Source organism: Hemicordylus capensis, chromosome 1 (assembly GCF_027244095.1).
Source record: "Hemicordylus capensis ecotype Gifberg chromosome 1, rHemCap1.1.pri, whole genome shotgun sequence".
Lineage (NCBI taxonomy): Eukaryota > Metazoa > Chordata > Lepidosauria > Squamata > Cordylidae > Hemicordylus > Hemicordylus capensis.
The window spans coordinates 391,329,484-391,343,022 of NC_069657.1; positions in this window are offsets into that span (position 1 = coordinate 391,329,484).

A 13,539-nucleotide genomic window follows, 5' to 3' on the forward strand; every position below is an offset into this window, starting at 1 on the left:
TTGAATAATTAAATACAGTATACTAAAATTTAGCACAAAATAACAGTAAAACGAATACAACTATAAAAACTGTCATTACATTCAAGTTTATACCTATAAAATCTGTTGATTCCTGCAACACAGAATGCAGAATAAGGCACTGAGGTGAGATGATGGGAGAAAAAAACTTTAATGGAGCATGGGAGAGTGGTAATATAATTTACATCTATCTTGGCATCTCAGGTTTCACAAACTCCAGCTCTGCTGTTTTCCATGATTTTCTCTAAGCACTATTAAACTAAATGATAAAATTCCCCGTGTTCATAACACTGGATATAAAGATCAGACAAAACATTACATTGGTTCCAATTCAATGCACCGACATAGAACTATATTGCCAAAATACCTCAGGACAGTTCGTGATGTTGTAAGCAGTTCATTTCTGTTCAAGTACTTTTTGCCAGCCCAAAATTGGTTGTGCGTGTTGTCTGAATTATGGGTGCAACTGAATTTAATCTCACAAACAATCCCAAAAAAGATGGGGAGCTGTGCTCAATCATGGTTTATACCTGGAAGGGGGCACTCAGACATAAACCTCATACTGAAGACAAGCAGTCATACCTCTGACGTAAAATAAATGGCCAGTCAAATATAGGGTCATAGGAAATTGCCGTATACCGGGTTAGACCATTGTTTCATCTCGCTCAGTTTTGTCTACACTAACTGGCAGCAGTTCTCCAAGGTTCCAGGCAGAAGTATCTCCCAGCCTACCTGGAGATACCAGGGAGTGAACCTGGATCCTTCGGAATGATGCTCTTCCCCTGAGCTATGGCTCCATTCACTAAGGGGGATATCTTACAGCTCTCACATGTCACCCATCCAAATGTGAACCAAGGTGGACCCTGCTTAGCAAAAGGAACAATTCATGCTCACTACCTCAAGACCAGCTCTCCTCCCCAACAATACACAGGGATTGTTGAACCACCTGTTTGTCTCTGCAGCCTCTAATCCATATACTAAGGATGTGCATGAATCATGATTCAAAGAGTGATTCGCAACACATCCCTGGCACCTTTAAAAGGGAGGAGAGCAGGCCGTTACCTGGAGCGTGTCAGCGGCACTCTCCCCAGCTGCCCTTGTGTGATGGCAGAAAGGACACGGCTTCTGCACATGCACGGAGGCCATGTGTGTGCCACTGTCACACAAGAACAGCTGGGGAGAACGCTGCCTACGTGCTATGGCAGCTTAGGGGCACACCGCCCAAACAGGAAGCTGCAGACAATTATTCTGCTGCTTGTCTGCAGCTTCCTGTTTGGGCGGTGTGCCCCTAAGCTGCCATAGCACGTAGGCAGCGTTCTCCCCAGCTGCTCTTGTGTGACAGTGGCACACACATGGCCTCCGTGCATGTGCAGAAGCCGTGTCCTTTCTGCCATCACACAAGGGCAGCTGGGGAGAGTGCCGCTGACACGCTCCGACAGTTGGGGGACATGCTGCCTGAACAGGAAGCTGCAGAAGAGCGGCGGAGGAGCAGGTATGGCCCTGCTCACGTCCCTTTTAAAGGTGCCAGGAATGTGTTGCAAATCGCTCTTCAAATCACGATTTGTGCACATCCCTACCATATACACAATTTCATGGGTCATGATCACACTCAAAGCCATACTACACATTACACTATATTTAATGTTTGCCCTTGAGCGTGTGCTATTTTCTTTTAGAACAGCATTCATTGCTGTCCCAGTTGAGATCTGGGCTGTGGCATGTGGGGAGGTGAATTAACTCTTTGCTTTCCCATTACAGTCTCCAAACAAAAAAGGCCTCCTTATGTCGCTATTTGCTCTGGAAGGGAAACTGTTACCAATGGTCTTCCCTCTAACCCATGTGACTGATAAGAGGGTTAGAGGGAAGAGGGTTATGATCACATGGGTTAGAGGGAAGTAGCTTAGCCCTACTCCCCATTCTAACTACTGTATGGTGGGATATTGCTTGGTTCATTATGCATCTGAGCATTAAAAGCTGGACAAATTTGTATTTCAACCAAATAATTAGAACTTTGGTAATGTATGGTGTACATGAACTACAGTAAGAAAAGAAACAAAAGCCAGTTGAGGTTGGCGAGCAAATACAAGCACAGTTATGTCCCATGTATTTGGAGAGAGGTTTGTGGTCATTTGCCTCAAGCATAATTTTCAGCTGGATTCTAAGGTCTCAGGTGACAATCCCTAGAGATCCTGGGCATCTCTCCCTACCTCCCCTGCTGCAGCCTATAACACTTACAGCACACTGGAAGAGAGTCCAAGAATAGAATTTATTTATTTATTTATTTATTTATTTGAAATATTTATACCCCGCCCTGCTCAGGGCAGCTCAGAAAAATAAGATAGACACAAGATACAATAAAAGTAATTTTAAAAAGTTCATGAGCCCCCAAACTTCGGGGGAGGTTTGGTCCGGGTCCAAACCTTATTTTACTTAATAAAAGTAATAATTAAATTTAGTTTAATTGACTAAATAATACACAAAAATGTTGTCAGATTAAACACCACAATCATGATTAGGTTCAAATTGAAAGTGAAAATTATAAAAAGCTAAATAACCTACCAGATATAACCAAAATAAAAAAATAAAAAAGGAGCATTAAAAAGCCTCCTTAAAAAGGTGTTTTGAAATTTTTTAAAAAATACTGAGGGATGGAGCATGGCAAAGCTTTTCAGGGAGGGTGTTTCAAAGCCGAGGGGCCACAACCGAAAAAGCCCTGTCTCTAGTCCCCGCCAACCGGATCTCTGTTAGTGGCAGGGACATGAGCAGGGCCTGAGATGGTGAGCGGAGGGCCCTGGCAGATTCATATGGGCAAATGCAATCTGACAGGTACCCTGGCCCCAAGCCGTGTGGGGCTTTAAAAGTCAATACCAGCACCTTAAATCTAGCGGACTGGTAGCCAATGAAGCTGACACAGGATGGGTGTAAAACTTAGGGATGTGCAAACAGGTTCAGGGGTTAGCGGTTCCCAGATCAGGTTTCGGGGTTCAACAGTTTGACCCCTGAACCAAACCACCCCCAGTTTGGTCCGGACCCAGACCAAACCTCCCCCAAAGTTTGGGGGTTCGTGAACTTTTTTTAAATTTTAAAAAATTACCTTAAAAATGCTCCTCGGGTTGGCAGAGTGGTGGTGCGTGTAGGTTCCCCCTCCCCCCACCAGCCTTCAAAATGCCCCCCTTGGGCCTTTTCAGCCTGCTTCCTAAAATGGCACAGCAGCCACCGCGCATATGCAAATGGCCTCTTGTGAGGCTTGGCATAGCCCACGGCCTCGCAGAAGCCATTTGTGCATGCGTGGCTGCCATTTTTAAAAAAAATAAAAATAAAATAAAATAATTGCTGCCCCCCCAAATGGCCAGTTTGAAGTCAAACTGGTTCAGTTCAAAGGCACAGGGTTGAGCCACCACACCCCCATTTCAGGTAAACCCTGAACTGAAACCTTCCACCCCCCCTGGCCCATATGTGGGGTTTGCAAATGAAAAACTTAAAAAAACACTTTTAAAAAACTTACCCCCTTCAGGGGGATTCTCCAAGGTGGGGGGGGGGGGCTGCAGAGGTGGCCTGGGTCAGGCCATGTATAGGCCCATTGTGCAGGCATGGTGGCCTCCAAAATGGCCTCCGCGCCAAGTAAAGGCCTGAACGGACCAAAGAATGGCCAAACAGGGCTGTTTTTGAAGGAGGGAAGGTGAGTGGGGGGGAGGGAGAACCTCCACAGACCCCACCACCACCTCAGAGAACCCCCTTCTTTGGAAGGGGGAGGGGGTAAGGTTTTTTATTTAAAAAAATATTCTGTTCACAACCCCCCCGAACTAAACCGGGGTGTGTGTGTGTTCAAAGGGGTGCCGGATCAAACTGGCCCGGTCTGGTTTGGGTCCAGTTCGGACTCAAACCCAACCAGACCAGCCAGTTCCGTGCACACCTCTAATGCATCATTATTAAGTAAGATATTTTAAGGGTGCCCTCCCTTCTCTTTATATCTCATGATGTGTAGGTTCTTGTTAAGAGGGAGGTTTTCTAGGCTTTTCTATATTGTCTGTCCTTTACCAAAATGGTGTCATTGAACACACTGTTCAAGGATGCCATTACTTTAAGAGAGAAACAAGAGACTTAATTCCTCAGTCATCTCTGCAAGATCAGCAAATCTAGCAGCTGCAGAAGCTGCTCAGAGAGACTAACAATGTCGGCTCAAGCAATGTCTCACATTATTGCAATGTAAACAAACAGAATGAATCTGAAACATGTCCTATAATCATGGAATCCATGTTATGGATTCCTGAGGTAGAAAGTAGAACACTCATTGTGCCTTTTGCATGTGCTATACCCACAATGCACAACGTGGCACACATCTCCGAGGAGACGTCTCTGTGTCCACTGGGGCCAAACATAGCCCCAGCAAACACATGAGCAGTTAGCTCAGGTTAAGGGAGCACTCACTCCTTTAACCTCAGCTAACAGCCAGGTTTGAAAGCAGGGCTAGGGGGCACTGCCCTGCCAGGATTGGGCCTGATCCCATCAGTTTGCATGCACAACCTAACCTGGGCTGGGCATCCCTTGCCCAGGTTAGGTTGCATGTGAGAACAGCCTCATTATATGGAAGGACCAGAAATCACAAGGTAAATGTGATGTCTTCATTAGCGTCACTCATAGTGCTTGAGTAATCTGTGTTGATATGACTCTCTACAGAATGCCAAAGAATAAAACTTACTTTGTTCAATGTGTTTTTAAAAAATGAAATTGCTTTTACTGTAGCTTTTTAAAAACAATTAAAAAGCTCTTGTAAGATGCAAAATGCATTGTTTGCAAATAGCTTTCACTTTTGTGTCCCCAAAATTCAGCTCTGCTATCACTTTCCCAGTCAGCCTTAACATACAGTATTGTTTGATGGATTGACAATGGGCTCGAAAAGTTGGCCTTGATACAGGTGGAACAGATTGCTCAAAGATTTAACATCTATCTTCCCTTTTTCTTCATGCTTCCCTTCCTGTCTGCATGCAGCAGAACATTAATTGATGGGAATTTATGTTTCCATCTTACCTTTCAGACTTGGCAGAATATTTCAACACGTTAAATTATAAAAAATATAAATGATCTTGAGGAGGAATGTGTGCCTTGATTGATTGTAAGCCAGAATTTTTTAGAGCATTAATGAAGGCTCCTTAGCCCATGGAGGAAATGCTTCCTATCGCTCTATATGTGCTACACCAGATGCACATTCCTCGACTTTATCTCTCAGCTTCTCTCCCTCTCATCCTATGAGAACCCCATCAAAACATTCCTTTGCCTTTTGTTGAATAATCCCTGAATCTTCCCTTTTCACAAGTGGTTATCTGATGCTGAAACAATTTGTCATCATGCATTCAGGTGACAACTTGTTTTATAGAAAAGACTGAACTTCTTTTAGAATTAACCTGTGGTATCTTGCCGGGTTATCCAGAGATCTCCAAGATGACTGGGGCCACATGCAAACCTTCCATGCCACTCAGATGTTTGCAGCTTCATGCTAGTGTGCTTAGTAACATGGAAAAATCAAGGAACACAGGCAATATGGAATAGATTGTCGCAATTAATTTCACTGGCTCCACAGATAAGACAAGGTTGAGAATTCTGTCGCTCTTGAAGCCTTTCAGAAACGATGTTCACCTGTTCCAAAAAGGTTTAGGCTGCTGATTCTTACTAAGGTTGTAAATCTGTATTTGAGCTGGACCACTTCACTGCAAGTGTGAACTTACATGATGACATGCTCTCCCATACAAAAATTCTCTGTCTGTGGAAATCTAGATTCAGAGAGAAGAGCTGTAGCCTAGCTTTCTCTCTGACAGGCTAGTTTTCTATGTGGAAGGAATTCTTATTTGGCATGGGGCTTCAACCCATGAATGCTTCAATCCAGGCATTGAAGCATTCAAGCCCCCATCTACAGTCTGAATAGGTACAGCCCAGAAACAGCTTCATGCAGATGTTGCTGTGGCAGGGGAGTAGCAACAATTGAGTGGATGGGTTCAAAGAACTCAGGCCCCCAAACTCCAGAGGGACCCCCAGCTCCAACACTCCCTATTTTTTAATTATCTCCCTCACCCTGATGGGCTACCAGGGAGAGGGGTGAACACGGGCCCGCTCTCCCCTAGTTGGCTACACCTCTGTGCTGTGGATTCTATGGTTTATTGTTGTTTGGGGCAAGGAGAGATACAAAGGGAAAACAAATATGGGCATGTTTTCTAGCCCACTTTGAGTACTCAAGGCCATGATGTTCTCCTAGTCTATTCCTGCTACTATTTAATTCAAAATCAGTGGTATCTTGCACTGAATCCCAACTGGTGTCTAATAGAAATAAAGAGGATAGTTCCCATATGTTTCTCCTTGGGAAGAAGGAAGGAATGTTTGGATAAAGAAAGGCAAAGAAAGAGAGGGGTACCATTTGGTGTTCTGCTTCAGCCAACAAAATGTCATGGGCCAGCAGTGGTGGCACTCAGAAGATGGTTGTCTGCCTGCCTCATTGCCTGAGGACCAGAGGTGGCTGAAGAGGACCAGCAGTGTTTAGAACACAGTCTGTAGAGATGTACCCAATAGAAATGCAATATGGAAATACTTCTTTCCCCAGAGTACTACTGAAATATGATTTGAAATCTAAGGAGCTGCACACCAAGATTACAATGTGTTTTATGTAATACAATCTGAATAATCAAGTCCATAACTTCTGCTATAGCATCTTGGTTAAAAAAATAATAATTCAGCCTTGATTTTAAAGGCTTCAGATGATGGAGAACTTTTCCACAGCTTGTTTTAGTGGCTAATTACTCTCACTATAATTGAGTTCAGAGTAATATAAGCTCTTGAGGACTGGAGATAATTTTGCAGAATATGAACTGGGGAGTCTTTGCAGTTATAAAGAGCCCAGTTTGCCTTTGCAATCCTAAAAATGTGGAGGAGCGGAGACCCAACACACTAACATTAATATATTTTAATTTTTACAAAAATCATAGAAGTTTCAGTGGGAAAGAATCCTTTAAAGAACAAGGATTTTTATGGCAAGAATAAGAATTGATTGATAGGCATTCAAAGGATAAAATTATGTTTCAGGCTTCTTACATAAAACATGATAAAATCAGATAAAAATATGAAGAGCACATAAAATGCATAGTATCTGATAAATGTGCCATGCTCAATCCAGTCTAAAAAAGAGACATTTTAAAACACAGCAGCTAATGGGCTAACTCCAAGGTTAATGCAAGGTCATAACTGTACCTCAGAAATGAAAGTAATGAAACACATATTATAGCTCAATATTCGGAATATAATTGAAAATATGAACTTACTTGGGCGGGGGGGGGGCTCAGACCTTCTCTTCATATCTATGGTCTTTCCTTTTAGTCCTTTCCTCATAAATCCTGCTCCATTAAATTCCTCTCCCAACAACACTTGAAAATGGGAACATTTTAAAGCTGTGTTTAACGAAATCAAATATATTAGTACTCTGACTTTATTCTTTCAGACAGCCTGGCCTGGTGAACCACTCAATGGCACAGCTGCTCACAGAACTAGTTGCTAAAGTTCTAGCTTTACTGTAGGGCCTATTTCCTCACTTGTACTATGGATGTTATTAGAAATTTCACTTGTCTTGTTGAATTGCTTTGAAAATTCCCAGATGTTTTGTCTTGGGGAGAATTCTGAAATTTGCTTTCAATTTTCCTTTTTTTCCAACCCCAACACCACATCTTCTCAAGGACAGTAAACTGCTTTGAGAATTTTTCATTCAAAAGTAATATATATTTATAGTAATATAATAGCAGCAGCAGTACTACTTGACTCTTCTTCCCTTGCCCTATAGCTGCAGGAACATTAGTACTGCTAAGTCTGTGGCATTACCCCCACAGCATCTATAGAGCACCAGTCTTCTACAGCTGTGTGATATAAAATACACGGTTCACTTTGGAATAGGTGCAGTGAGAAAAGGAAGGTATCGGGGCTGATAGGGAGAACATATTGGGTGAAATGCAAAGAGGCCTCGGATTGCAAAGAATGCAAAGAGCCCGTGAAATATTGTACCTATTATCTGGGGCTTCTAGGGAATTTCAGGGGGTCTTCAATAGGGCTATGGCAAAGAACAATTATTTGAACCAGAGGCCACCTTGGTGCTTTGAAACCCTCCCCCCCCCGCATACACACACACACACACACACACACACACACACACACACACACACACTTGTATCAGCATTCAAGTAGCCATTCTGGCTTGATTCAGCCTGATTAGGAATCATTTCTGGATCAGAGTGTCCACCTGAACCCACACTCTACTGCAACACCACCTAGCTGCTCGTTTATATTGAGCGATTGTAGCACACGGACAAATCTTAAACACGCTTTTGGCATTCATTACAAATCTGTAATTGCACAGCTAATAACAAAGAGGAGAAGCAGCTCAAAGCAACAGACCAGAAACAGACAATAAACTTTGTTTTAATCCTGCATGTAAAATACAGAGGCTATTCTCACACACAGCCTAACCCAGGCTAGGAAAGCCAAGGCTAGGTTAGGCTGTGCATGAAAATCACTGGGATCAAGCCTAATCCTGGCAGGCAGTAAGGCCTAGCCTGGCTTTTAAGCCAGGTTTCTAGCTGGGATTAAGGGAGCAAGTGCTCCCGGGCTCCACGGTCATGTGCCTCCTTGGGCTACACACAGCCTGAAGAAACACAGAGACGGGAGCCTAGAGAGCCCACCTCCTGTGGGAATCCCCCAATGCACCACGCTCAGTGCATGGTACATTATGGGAAAATTGGAGACTGGGATGTGTCATCCTGGCCTCTGGAACTCCATGCTGCCTGGGGGAGTGCTGCTTTTCTGAGAGCACGGTCTGCGCTCCCAGCAACATTTGAGGGATCATCTGGGGGGAAGGTAAGGTTTTGTAGCCTTCCCCGCCCTCCTCCCGAACAGCTATGTGAATACCCTTCATGTGTTTTCAGTGCATCCAGTGTTTTTTTCCTTGAAGACCATAAAATAAAACATGTGTGGAATTGCGGATATACCTAATATCTAGCCATAATTGTATGTGACCCTATGATCTTTAATCACAGCAAAGTCTTGGGCTTGATCACATTTACATTACAAATTTAATGAGCATTCTGTCATGCATTGGCTTGGAATCACAGTAGCCAACCACCTCCCTTCCTCTGATCCTGTTCATAGGCTGTGGAAGTAGCTTCAGAAGTACTGGTGAGGAGGTTAATTGTCACCCTATTCATCTACCAGCTATAAGGGATCGGGGTAAGACTGCTCCTCACCAACAGACTCTAGGTCCAGATCACTCCCATCTCTCCAGACCTCTTCATCCCTGGCCATCCAAGCCTTAAATAAAGCTCTGCAATCAGGGCAATCCCAACCACCCTCTCCTGACTCCGCCCTCTCCAATGTACCTGCCTGCATCCTCCCTCGTTCAGCTGTTGCCTGTCTTGCCAACTGTTGAGGCCCTGCCTTCTCCTCTTTGCCACCAGGAGGCAACCTATTGGGCCATGCTGGCCCATCCAAGTCTGTGGGTTCCTGGGTGTCCTGGCTCTCCCTGGCAACTGTGTACAGGGTCCCAGCTGACTTTGCCTGTACCCAGGGGCTGTATTGCCTCCATCTTCTTGGCTCCCCAACTGGATGAGTACTCCAGCCCACCAGCAGGAAGGCCCAACACATTCTTCTACATTTTTGTAGCCTTCCTGCACAAAAAAGGAGGAAATCTTTGTTCATAATCTTCTTACAGTAGCAATATAGGAAATATCCATTTTTCTGTGATGACTCAAGCAGTTGACTTCTTTAACTGTATTAAAATGAGAAATTCCATCCACACTTTAAAGCTTCAGAATGTAAGGGTTCTTTTTGATCTTGTTATTCCATTTGAACTTGTGAATTTGATCTAGAAAAGAGATATTAACTCATTCTCTTTTGTAACTCAGGTATTTTCTGACATCATTATCTGTACCTTGATGATTTCCTTCTCAAAGTGCTGTATTTGTATTGTTGATTAAATGCAGGTGTGGGTCTAAATGCCTTTCTTCATATGTTCTTTGCATACCATTTGTGTGATTTCTAATTAAGGACTTCTGCTTTGATTCCTAAAGTGCTTCCTTAGTGCAAGAAGTATACATGTCAGAATCGGGCTGCTCATTAAGAACAGAGGACGTATTGACAAGGAAATATGAAAAGCTTCTAACAGTTGTATTTGTAATAACATCCAGATCCTAACATGCTGTTTTTGTTTTCCTTCAACAAATACTAGGGCTGACAATGAAATCTGGAAGTGAAATTGTAAACAAATTTCATCTGAGACCTTTCTAGGGAAATGAAGCAAATTTCTGGGGGTTCCTACCTATACACCCCTTCAATCAGCAGCACAACTTAACATGAAGTGAAATTCAAAGCAAATTTCAGGTTTCCTCTCAAGAAGAAATACTTGATAATTTTCAAAAAAAGCCAAGCAAACAGACATCATTTCTGTAAGACAAGTGAAATTGCTCAACAGATTCCTGCACTTCCCTAATGTTGGCACTGAAATACTGGAAAAAGTGAATTTTGAGGTGAATTAGAGTGTTGCTCTGAAAGTGAAACTTCTGAGAATGTTCAAGGGAAACCAAAATGATTTGCTATAAGCTGTGAACTTTCTCAAAAGGTTGCTAGAATGTTCATTTCAGAAGGCAAACTAATTTGGACAGTGATAATACAGTGAACATGAAAAAGCATATATCAACTAAAAAGGGAAACATGATTGACTAAAAGTTTATGAAGCATAAAACCTTAGTTGCTTCAATAATTGACATGCCAACAGATAACTAGAACTTATCTTAAATCTTACAAGGAATTGTGACTTTGCATAGTTTTCTCTCTGTGTTCTTCCAGGAGCCTGTAGATTTACTATTAAAGTAATCACTGGAATAATTATATCATGAAAGCAATATATAAGGTTATCTTCTCCTTGGTTCCCTTTAATATATTACTGGGAATCACCATGGGTAACACAGAAAATAGGTAATTGAATTTAGTTGCTATTAGCATTTTGACAGCTTCTGAACTCTTCCCCCATAGTGACAAAATTTAATTTCCCCCTCCAACAACTATGCTCCTTTGAAACTGAGTAATACGTGGTATAATATAGTTCTAAACCATGGGAATCCAAAAGCAAGAAGCTCCTGAGATAAAAGCAGACCCCCACTGCAACTAGTAGAGGTTTAAAGTGTCCTGCATTCACTTTGGGCATCTTCCCATACTTCATGTTGCATTGGCCAGCTTCTCATGTTGAAGTGACCAGGCCTTCTTCCACAGGCTGCTCTCAGCAGGTGCAGTAGAAGTGTCATGTGCAAAAGCCTTGGGGAAAGAAATGAGAATATTGCTGCTTAAGCTGCCTCAGAGAGCTCTTTGAGACTAAAATGCCACTCTGAGCTCCTTCAAAAAAAGGGGCAGGAAGAATACATAAGTAAAGAAGTGATGCTCTTGCTGTGGCATTTGTTCTCATTGAAGATTCCCAGCACGGTTCCTTACACAGACCTTTCTTGTGACTCCTAACCTTTATAAGCCCTGTAGCCACATCCATAGCTAATTTGCAGAGGATCCAGTGATCAAACAAAACGAGGTCTCTGATGAGTGCTTCATCTCGGCATAATTTGTAGTGCTGCAGTTCAGTATGACAATGCTTCTTTTCTCATCTTAGAGCTGCTAAAGCAGCTCTACGTTTAAAGCTGCAGTGTAGATAATAGGCAAAGCTGATGGGTGTGCCAAATGTTTAAAACCAGAACATGTCTGAGGATAAAGGGAGATCTGGAGAGGACAAAAATTTCCATGGAACTCCCTTGAAAGCTGTTCACCACCTGAATGCAACTGCTTCTTCCAAACCTGTATCTAGAGCACCATTATTTTTAAAACAAGAACTTCCCCCAAAGTGATCCTCGCAAATAAAGGAATATGCAGCAAGCAAGATGATGTCAGTGGAGGAAAGCATTGTCTTCACTCTGAATAGGCTTCCATAATGCCATGTGGACAAACAGCTTTGGTTGCATAATTATGTCATGCAGCCAAGAGGAAAGGAGAGCTGGTCTTGTGGTAGCTAAGCAGGGTCTGCATTTGAATGGGAGACCACATGTGAGCACTGTAAGACTCCCTTAAGGGATGGAAACCACATGTGAGCACCCCTAAGATCCCCTTAGGGGATGGAGCTGTTCTGGGAAGAGCAGAAAGTTTCAAGTTCCCTCCCTGGCATCTCCAAGATAGGCCTGAGAGAGACTCCTGCCTGCAACCTTGGAGAAGCTGCTGCCAGTATTAAAACGTCAGTGAAACCAGTCAGTGAACTAGATTCCTCCCCTAGGCCAAACCACACAAATACACATAGACATAAAGAGAAGAGAACCAACATTATACACAATGGAATTCCCCACCCCCAGTATTCCCCTTCTTATTGTCTTTGCTCTCTAATCCACAAGTCCTAATTCACAACACATCAATCCTAATCAAATTTGTATACCGCCCCAAACTTTCATCTCTGGGCGGTTTACAATAAACTGGAATCTCAAACTGGTTCCTTGGCAAGGGTTTTGTGAGAGTGTCCACTTCCTCTTTGGTTGCCCCTGTACCAATTTTTCTTTGTGTCTGTCATTCCCTCAATCTTGTGCCCAGAAGTACACCTAGGGAATTTTAGAGCCTGGACCTAAAGGCCTTTGGAGCCCTCCCCCACCCCACAAGTTAAGCACCATCCTCCCCTAGGCCAAACCACACAAATACACATAGACATAAACCAACATTATACACAATGGAATTCCCCACCCCCAGTATTCCCCTTCTTATTGTCTTTGCTCTCTAATCCACAAGTCACACGTACACACCATGTACACACCTTACACACACGTACACACCATGACACACACAGAAGCTCTTCTCATGATCAGGGAGAACAGTTTCTTTGAAGTCTGCAGGAAGAGTGGATTTTCCTGGCCCTCCTCGCAGATGATCCCTTACCATTCCCTGGGTGGGCAGATCGCCCGCCCAGATGAGCAGTGGCTCTCCTGCAGGCCGACTGTGCCTCGCCTGGCAACTCCAGGGGTCGGGTGTAGGGAAGCACTGCTGCATGGCATCCCAGTCCCCAGAGCCCCAGTAATGCACCATGTGAGTATGAGGTGCATTTCTGGGATTCCCCCCCCAAGTGTGCCTGCCACAGCTGTAAGCAGCTGTGTCCAACACACCATCATTTAACCCAGTGTTTGGGCATGCTCACGCCCAAAATCTGGGTTTAGCAGCAGGCTACTTTAGAGGGTTTATGACCGCCAGGAGCCACGTGACTCCCGATGGTTCTCATGCACAGCAGAAACCAGGCTGGGGTCCCTTAGCCCGGTTTCTGATGCATGCATGAATACCCTCATAGTATTTTTAACATGTGGGTTCTTGAGGGCACAAACAGCAACTGAACTCACAAAAATGTAAGAATATAAAACAGGTATATTTATGCAAATCTGCATTAGCAGAAACATTTCAACATGCAACATGCAATATTCCTAACCCACATATTTC